This window comes from Megalobrama amblycephala, linkage group LG1, assembly GCF_018812025.1.
Source record: "Megalobrama amblycephala isolate DHTTF-2021 linkage group LG1, ASM1881202v1, whole genome shotgun sequence".
NCBI lineage: Eukaryota > Metazoa > Chordata > Actinopteri > Cypriniformes > Xenocyprididae > Megalobrama > Megalobrama amblycephala.
Genome location: NC_063044.1, coordinates 37148602 through 37159269, shown reverse-complemented (window position 1 = coordinate 37159269; position 10668 = coordinate 37148602). Strand labels below are relative to the sequence as shown.

General features: G+C 37.0%; 1 long non-coding RNA gene across 1 annotated transcript; it reads right to left on the bottom strand.

Annotated features, from left to right (window-relative positions):
* Positions 1-1098: 1098 nt before the first annotated feature.
* On the bottom strand, positions 1099-4413 carry LOC125268637. The gene is made up of 6 exons (XR_007184940.1): positions 4196-4413; positions 3596-3952; positions 3364-3501; positions 3071-3176; positions 2874-2983; positions 1099-2682 (listed from the first exon to the last, which is right to left on the bottom strand). It is a non-coding gene; the product is annotated as an uncharacterized LOC125268637 (long non-coding RNA).
* Positions 4414-10668: the final 6255 nt, after the last annotated feature.

The following is a 10668-nucleotide window of genomic DNA, read 5'->3' as shown; positions in this document are numbered from 1 at the left end:
TTAGGATTCGCTAAACGAGCCAATAGCGTTTTAAGTAGCCTATTTTTGTTGTTTCTGTATTACCTTCAGTCTTTTAAGCATATAGTTTTAAAAGTTTGCCGAAATGTATGGTAGCATAATAATATTAATTGTAAACTCCTGTGGTGAAGGCAGCAGTGAACTTTCCTAGTTTGCAGAAGCACTTCTAATCTGGGTAGACTTGAATTTCTATATTTAATATGTTTCAAAAATTGCACACATGCAAGAAAACATGTTAATGTACTTTAAATATAGTTTAATGACAAACCAAATAGGCCACTGGTGAATTACGCATGTGATAACTAATATAATATCTATAGCCAATATTCTTTAATTCCCAAATATGACTTTTGCCAATAAATATCCCTGTACACCAGACAAAAGTATTTTAATAATACATGTTTGTTGTAATGTCATTTTATTATATATTTCAGATTGAATGTGTCAGTATCAAAGGCTGGAATCACTGGGATCACAAGAGCAGACCAAACCAAAGACCCTGTGTAAAGTGTGTTAATGTGTGTTTAAATACAAGTGTTTTTGCTAATTATATATGTCATATTATATGTCGTGACTTCTCCTCATTTGTGAATAAAATTTCAACACAGAATCAGTTGCTCTTTTTTTATTCAAAATGAAACTACTCTCATTATTTACTTTCATCTTTGATATATTACAGATATGCAAATTACTACATGGTCTATTATTTTAGCAGCTAATTTAACATAAATAAAATTTTAATTGTTATGGAAAGCTTGTAGAATAGAACTAATACATTTCATTGTTAATATACTGCAGGTTTGATCATTTAGTTTCATATCAACACTGTTAAACTGAATCCTGATTCACAGTGCTTCATGTTTTTTCCACATTACATTTTTTTTTTTTTTTTGTCAATGAAATGCATCCTTTTGTGGGAAAAAAGATTCAGAATGTTTCCTTATAATATGAAAAAAGTAACACTTAACTTTAGGATTTAATAAAGTCTCTTTAAAAATATTTACCAACTGAGCAAGCAATTATGAAATGACAGAACAATCACAGCAGTGTGTATATATGTCTGATTCTCCACATATCAATAATATTCCTCACACTTTTGCCAATTGTCTTCTCCATATAAATATTTTTAAATAAAACCTGCATTAGTAACTTTTAGTTTTGTAGCTGATCAATTTAACCACTTGTAATTCAATTTTAACATTTTAATTGTTGTGGAAAGCGCATTAAAATAAAACCTTGTGAAAGTGCTGCAGGGAAGCTAATATCACTGTCTCATCATGTTTCTGTTCATATAGAGAGCATTGTGTGTTTTGCAGAAAAGGATAAAGAAGGTTTACATTAATTAATGCATGTCAAAAATATAAACAGAACATAAATCTAACTCTCAATGTGTTTTAAAAATAATAATGCCTGGTTAAAGTTATGCAGGCTATCTGAGAAAGCAATAGGGAATGACACAATCACAACTGAAACTTTTGTTATGCAACCACAGATACATTTATACAAGTTATCTCCTCAAACGAACTAAAATAAAATCAAAACAGTTGTAGCCTCGTGAATATTCATGTAAGCTCCGCCCAGTGTCACCGGAAATCTCAGACACCGAATATTTCATAACTCCGGCCTGTTGCTTTGGACATGCTCTAGTGAGTTTGAGAGGAGAAATGATTGATTGTACGTACAAGTGTCATGCAATCCCGCTCCAGTTTATGCGTGTTGGCACAGCTGATATGGATGGATTACCGTCGATTAGACGCCTCGTATTTTAGCGAAATGTATATTTTAGAATTATTGCACTTCTATTGCGCTTGTTCACTGTGAAGTTTAGCAGCAAAATGGAAATATTTGCATGACTTTCTAACATTTACAGACCCGGGTTTGAATCCATGGGTGTACATATATCTGTTCCCAATGTCTCTCTGATCTCTAGATAAGTGAGCTTTACTGGTATACTAGGGGGTGTCTGTAAAATACCAGTAAAAGGCAAATTCCTAAGCTGTGCCATTATTTTTAAAGATCACTTTATTGTATTAGAATCACACAATAATGATGCCATTAGCACACTTCAAGTTTACAATTAATACAACCTGAACTTCAGCACTGCTTTTGGACAACTAAAATGCATTTAGTACAAAATGAGTTGATCCACTTGAACAGACTTTAAGTATAACAATTTACAGTGTGCCACAAATACATTTAGTTACACTAAATTACATTTGAATAAATTGTGCTATTTTTTCACTAAGGAAGGATTGATTAAAGCCAGCTTCCAGGCAAGTACAAGGTGTGGCGTTAAACTGTGTGACACTGAAGTTGTGTGAAATCCACTGTCCACAGTAATTCAGGAAAATGGCTGGGCTTGCCACGACGCTTGTCTGAAACATGGTGGTCTGGCCTGGAAGAACGGAGTCCAAATGTAAGCCTCCAGCACATCCTGTCAGGCTGCAAGGTGGGGCTCGCACTGCTATCAGTGGGACGCGATAATGTTCTGAGAGGGTTGGTGGCACACAAACAGTTCACAAGTAGAGGACAGTTGCCATGAGTGTCATCATGCAGGGGTGGAAGGGGAACGTCCCGGGGTTAAAGCCGTAAACCGTCCCCGGGGTCCCAGTCTGATGACCCCGCAGCTGAGCTATAGGCCCTGAGCTGCCAATGCAGGGGAACCTGCCAAATAATGAGAGCATGATATTAAGGTCAAGAGGTGGCAAGAAGGCCTGAATCTATCAAAAAAACATCTCTCCATCTCTTTACACTCATCAAGGTTTGACACAAACAATTTTACTGTCACTCATGTCAGAGCTTTATATGTTTTTCAAGCAATGTCATTTCCATTTTGTACCTGTTGTTGGTCTCACCTTTGGACACACGTGGTCTTATCCACGCTCCAGGGTTAAAGCGTGAACCGTCCCCGGCTGATGACCCATACAGCTGAACTATAGGCCCTGAGCTGCCAATGCAGGGGAACCTGGCAAATAATGAGAGCATGATATTAATTATGGTCAAGAGGTGTCAAGGCGGCCTTAATCTGTCAAAAAAAATAAAATTAACTTACTTTTCTTATGCTTCAGTTTTTCTTTTAAACCAGTCATGCTTCAACATAGCCTGTAACGTCATCCGTGACTTTACATCATGAAGGTGCTCAAGAAGATCCAGGCATTCTGTAAACATTTTTTATAAGAGATCTGATTAGTCATGTTTGACTTGAGATATGTAGTTCATGTAAGGTAATGTTACCATGAAATACACTGCATTTGTTACTATGACTTTCTCTGGATGCCCACTGATAATTTTACGGTCACTCATGTCAGGGCTTTATATGTTTTTCACACTAGTTATTGGTCTCACCTTTGGACACGCGTGGTCTCATCCAAAAGCAACGAGTTATTCTCGGGACCATCAGATCCAGCAGTATGCGTAAGTCCTCAGTTGTTGCCCATTCAGCATATTTTCTGATTGCACTGATTAATAGAGGTTCATCATCTCCTGTAAGCAACACATGCTCAGTGTTCAGTAAAACACCATCAGTGAACTGTAGTAAATAAGTCATCAGTGAACTGTGCTTAAAAAGCCGACTCACGTCTTTCTTCGACGAGCAGTGCGCCTCCAAAGTCCATCAGCTTTACATGCAGGGTTTTGTGTGGACAAGGATGTTTTTCATATGCGTGCGACGATAAACACCACGACTCATGCAGTGATGAAGAGCAACAATGAGCCCCTGAATGATGAGTTTCACCTCGGTTTCGGTCAGGTTACTGCTGTTTCGTTGGACATAATCAAACAGGCTGATGTAGGAACGTGGATACTCCATAATCAAGATGTCTTGATCTTCCATGACAAAGTGATCATATAGTTGTACGAGATGCTCGCTAGTTGGAGGCTTTTGCACCATCAACATTGCAGCTGCCTCTTGACTTAAAGGGTTGGAATACCCAGGCTAAAGAAAAGAGATTGACAAAAGCTTAGTTAACTCCTTACCCATCTCAAATCTCCTAACTAAAGGCCCGGTACACTTCATTTTCCACTCTAGGGCTGCCCAAGGTGAAAGCAATGTACTTTACAACTGATGTTTCTAGGCTATTTCAATTATATCTTACTCTGTCCACATACAAACTTTAATCAATTACCAAATTAGAATTTAATAAAACATTTTATGAAGAATAAAGTCTTTTCAACTTACCAATTCCACTAGTTTCTCAGGCCGGTTCTTCTTAATAAATTTGATCAATACCTGAAAAATGAAGAACATTTTTGTAAACTGATTTATTTTTGATTGTGTACATCTAATCTAACAGTCTGTACCTTTTTGATCAAAACTGTAAACACTGATGTTTTCATCAGGACTGAAAGAGTAAAGACAGAAATATACAGAATATATGAATATATATGTGTCTACAGAAAGGGCAACATACTCGTTTGTCATCGGAGTTTCGAAATCCTAGATGATAACTGACACCACGTCTCGACTTCAGTTTCAATTTACCACATCATAAAGAGATTCAAAGGATCCTGAAAAATGCACAACAACATGTTAATATACAGCATGAGAATGAACTCCAGCAGCATCTGCTTGTGACGAAATACACCTGTGCAGATCAGCAGAAGACGAGGAAAAATGAAAACTAAACCCAGAAACATCAGGCTGACATAGACATGAATCAGAGTGGTAATATCTGGAGACTCACTGTCTGTTGGCTCAGACGGATCTGTGCCTGTCGGATCCACTCTGGATGTGTGTGGAAGCTCCTGCGATGGATCCTCAGGCACAAAAGCACACACTTGGGTTTCTTCCTGGGTTTGGAAGGATCCTTTTATCGACTTCCACGCTCTCCGGAGGCCAGCAAGGAATTTCCTCCATTTTGTGCGCTTTTCTGCAAACAATCAGAGTGAGAAAGAGCTTTATTGCCAGGTATGTTTACACATGAGAGACAGAATGACAGTGACAAGACAAATAAAAATAGAATAAGTAAATAAGAAATAACAACATACAAAAAATATATTTAAAAAAAAAATACACAATATACAAAAATAGATAGTACGTGTATGAATATTGATTAGAAACATTGTTTTTATCAGCACAGATTACAGCTGAATGATTCACTAGTAAAACTGTCCTAATGTAGAGCTGCTTTATGTTGCGAGTTCATGAGAGTTTCTGGGCCAATTTCCAACAACACTAGAAAGAGTACAAACTCAGTGCTGATGCTGTTTCACATTGAAGTCACACCGTAATTATCCTAATTGTGCGTACCATAAAGGGCACTAACCTAATGCCAGTTTTTTCCCCAAATTGGTTATTAATCTGTGTGCACTCATGACATACTAAGAAAGCAAGAGGGAATGAGAATAAATAAAGGTGTGCGTTTGTGTGTTGTGAAGTCAAATGTGTTTGTGTGTGTATGGGTGTGAGATTGGTAAAGAGAAATCTGATTGGCTAGTTTAGTTTTTAGTAATTGGCGCTTTTTCCACACGCTAAAAAAATGACCTTACAGATCTTTTGGTGGTCTTTCAGGTGAGGAACCAGCAGAAGACGAGGAAAAATGAAAACTAAACCCAGAAACATCAGGCTGACATAGACATGAATCAGAGTGGTAATATCTGGAGACTCACGGTCTGTTGGCTCAGACTCCCGCGGATCTGTGCCCGTCGGATCCACTCTGGATGTGTGTGGAAGCTCCTGCGATGGATCCTCAGGCACAAAAGCACACACTTGGGTTTCTTCCTGGGTTTGGATGGATTCTTTCTTAGACTTCCTCCCTTGTGTGTGCTTTTCTGCAAACAATCAGAGTGAGAAAGAGCTTTATTGCCAGGTATGTTTACACATGAGAGACAGAATGACAGTGACAAGACACAGATAATAAAATAGAAGAAGTAAACAGGAAATAACAACATGCAAAAAATATATTTTTTAAAAATACACAATATACAGTATATGAATGAATGTTGATTAGAAACATTGTTTTTATCAGCACAGATTACAGCTACATGATTCACGAGTAAAACTGTCCTAATGCAGCGAGTTCATGTGAATAATTAGCAGGTTTTGCATTGTTTCTGTGCTCAGCAAATTTCCAAGAACACTTGAAAAGTTAAAAACACAGTGCTGATGCTGTTACATAGAAGTCACAAAGTAATTGTCTCCTGCAGTTTGACTTATTAACGTTATCAGTTACCTGTTGAATCGTCCTCCCAGGCGACTGTAGGGACAGCCGGTGGTCGAGGCGCCTCTGTCGGGAGCTGTTGGCAGCTGCTACTGCAGGCCTTTCTGTCAGCCGGCTTCACAGCGCCACTCAGCGGCTCAACTTGAGCGTCCTCGAATGAGTCCAAGCTGCTGCAGCTTTCCAGCTCCAGTGGAAAGTTGGCAAACATAGTGTCCAATGTAACAGTCGCCAGATGCTCCATCTCAACGAGCTGTGAACACTGTATTTGCCTGTTGGTTCTAGCGGTAGACTTGTAACACTCAGTACTACAGATCGATCGCAAGAGACCAAAGAGCAGCTTTAAACTCCGACAAAGAGTTTCGACTGACTCGATTTATGAAGCGGCTGCGCGCACTGTGACGTCACAATAACGCGTTCCACGATTCACGATTCCAAGCGGTCTGGACGAAGGGGCGGGGCACAATTTCATTGGTTGATAATTCAGCAAATCTTATTGGCTTAGACGCTTCGAGCCTGAGCGTAAACATTCCTTAATGTATGATTTTGTGAATGATTTGGCCATATACAGAAATATTAAGTGCTAACTATGAATGTGATATTTTCCAAGTAAAATAAAAAGTTGTATAAAGAAGCACATGGTGCATTTGGAATAAAAAATAAATAAATAAAGACCACATCATACAGATCTATTTGTATACACGATCTAATAAATTAAATTAATAAATTACATCCAACCAACACATTTTTTTTTTAATATATACAATTAAAAAAAGATGAGTCACTGATTCTTTGGCATTGCCACAAAATTCGCATCAGTTTTCAATATTCAAATGGAAATGTTCAAGCAACTCCTTGACAGGGTAAATTCTGTGTACAATTTTATAGGGCACTTCTCTAATTTTATTATTAATTAAAAAAAAAAAAAGTATTTGTTATTACCATACTCTTTTCCAGTTAATATTTTCATATTTAGTAGATCAAAACACTGTTGAACAAGGCAAATAGTTTATATATATATATATATATATATATATGATACTGCATTTATCTATTACTATATTAATATCTCCCATAAATATTGTATCACTGCAAAAACTGGTTTGACGATCAACATTTATAGGATAGAATCCAGGATTTCGTAACAACTCTGTCAGGGATTGCATCAAAGATAATAGCATATTCTTTTGGCCTCACAAGAATCATAAATCTATTGATAAATTCAGAATATGTTAAAAGTAAACCTTGTTCATTAAGCAATTGACTAACAGTAAGAATTCCATCCAACATCCCATTTCTGATTAAAGATTGACTTCTTTTTGTACAAGATGTCTTTATTATTCCATAAGAAGTATTGATGCGGTGAAAAGTTATTTTTATAGATTAATTGCCAAGCCAGCAGTGCCTGCTTATGAAAGTTTGCTGGTTTAACTGGGATTTTTTCGACCAAAAAAATACATTTTAAAAGAAAATGAATGCCACCCAAAGACTTAAATATGAAAACATTCCATGCATCTTTATTTTTAATAAATCCAATTATCTATTTTATCTTAAACACATTATTAGGATCTGTAAAATTTAAAACGTCAAGGCCACCAAAGTCTCTATTATTGTTTAGAATATCTTTCAGTAAATAGTGTATTTTCTTCCTCCAAATAAAATCAAAGAATCTTGTCTAATTTCCTGACAACATTGTTTGGAGCATCTGCTGACATCCATATATAAACAGACCTTGAGATCCTTCTGAGGGCCGTTTCATAAAACAAGATTAGAAAACAAGCCAGGCTTATTTTACTTAGTCAGACTTGTTGTCAGCGAATTCTGTTTCATAAAACAAACTTAAATTAGTTAAACTCAGTTACTCTGGTAACTTATACCCTGGTCCGGAGTAGGCTAACTGTCAGGCTAAGCTGAGCTCCTCTAACACTGACCAATAGGAACGCAATGATATTACAACTGACTCTCTCACATACAATTATTTGACTTTATTAACATATATTAACATATATATATATATATATCTTCATACACACACACACACACACACACATACATATATATATATACACACACACACACACACACATTTACTAAGTAGTGCTAAATAAAAAAAATAAAATAAAAAATGGTGTAAATTTAAGACTTTTTTTTATTATTAAAAGGTAAGTATGATGGACCAAAACATTTAAAGAGAAGTAATTTCTTAAAAATTAAGTGTTATGTAGCCCACTGAATCATTCTCAACCAGTCGTCCTGTCCCTGCAGCTGAAAAACACCCCCACAGCATGATGCTGCCACCACCATGCTTCACTGTTGGGACTGTATTGGACAGGTGATGAGCAGTGCCTGGTTTTCTCCACACATACCGCTTAGAATTAAGGCCAAAAAGTTCTATCTTGGTCTCATCAGACCAGAGAATCTTATTTCTCACCATCTTGGCAAACTCCATGCGGGCTTTCATGTGTCTTGCACTGAGGAGAGGCTTCCGTCGGGCCACTCTGCCATAAAGCCCAGACTGGTGGAGGGCTGCAGTGATGGTTGACTTTCTACAACTTTCTCCCATCTCCCGACTGCATCTCTGGAGCTCAGCCACAGTGATCTTTGGGTTCTTCTTTAACCTCTCTCACCAAGGCTCTTCTCCCCCGATAGCTCAGTTTGGCCGGACGGCCAGCTCTAGGAAGGGTTCTGGTCGTCCCAAACGTCTTCCATTTAAGGATTATGGAGGCCACTGTGCTCTTAGGAACCTTAAGTGCAGCAGAAATTTTTTTGTAACCTTGGCCAGATCTGTGCCTTGCCACAATTCTGTCTCTGAGCTCTTCAGGCAGTTCCTTTGACCTCATGATTCTCATTTGCTCTGACATGCACTGTGAGCTGTAAGGTCTTATATAGACAGGTGTGTGGCTTTCCTAATCAAGTCCAACCAGTATAATCAAACACAGCTGGACTCAAATGAAGGTGGAGAACCATCTCAAGGATGATCAGAAGAAATGGACAGCACCTGAGTTAAATATATGAGTGTCACAGCAAAGGGTCTGAATACTTAGGACCATGTGATATTTCAGTTTTTCTTTTTTAATAAATCTGCAAAAATGTCAACAATTCTGTGTTTTTCTGTCAATATGGGGTGCTGTGTGTACATTAATGAGGAAAAAAAATGAACTTAAATGATTTTAGCAAATGGCTGCAATATAACAAAGAGTGAAAAATTTAAGGGGTCTGAATACTTTCTGTACCCACTGCAATACTGACAACAATGGAAGCACTTGGGAGAGAACTGTCAGGAGACTTATTTCTTAGCACAAAAGAGGACAAGAGGATTACCAAATCATTGTTTTAAGTGTGAAACTATAGCAAAAGTAACACAGAAATTCAAAGTCAATAGACCTGTGACAAGACCCCTGAAACAATCAGGCCTTTATTTTTAATCTTTTATTAAGTGATGAGTGATTTTTTTGCTAGACAAAGAACAGGAGAAATACCAAGTGAGTGTCTCAGAGCCAGCAAAAGCTATGAAAAGAGTGACAGAGTAAGATGCAGCCTGCAGAAGTGACATGTATGGTTGTTGTCCACACTGAAACTACCCACTGTAGTCAAAGCACAATAAAGTCTGCTTTTCCAAGGCCCATATTTAATCTATACTCTGGTCTTTATATGTATATATATATATATATATATATATATATATATATATATATATATATATATATATATATATATATATAAATACTGAATTCAGGTTGCTTGGGACACTTTTGCTATTGAAATGACTGGGAAAAAGTGTCCCAATCAACCTGAATTATATATATATAGTGTGTGTGTGTGTGTGTGTGTGTGTGTGTGTGTGTGTGTGTGTGTGTGTAACGTACAGGTTTTCCTTTCTTACTGGCTAAATGTTTTGTGCCCAATATTTAATTAAGATTGTTTTAAAATATATGAATACATTCCTCTCTGGTTTTGTTTGGCAGCTGTAGTTCTTTTTATGGTTATTAGAAGAGCAAAAATTAAAATCACAAAATTAAAAATTAAAATAAATATGCACAGACTAAATATGAATGAATCTAAACTCAGTAATTGTCCCAAAGTATATTGATTTACCCCATTACAATAGTCCATTTACAGCTACTGTCATAAAAATACACTTACTTGTAGGTTTAAAATTGTACATAAAGCACATTTAATGTCCAACATCAAATATTTTAGCGAAATGTATATTTTGGAATTATTGCGCTTCTATTGCGTCCCGTCTGTTTAGCGCGCAGCAGCGCTCGTTCAATGTGAAGTTTAGCAGCAAAATGGAAATATTATCATGACTTTCTAACATTTACAGATGGAGAATAAACTTGTGTAAAGTAAGTTATGCACTGAGGAAAACACCATGTCTCAAACGCATAAAATAGCACAAAATGTTGCTGTTTCCTATGGTGGATCGATTTGATCCATGATCGACCTCTAGGGCCGTTTAAAAAAAGCGCGCAGGCGAAATTATCTTGACTAG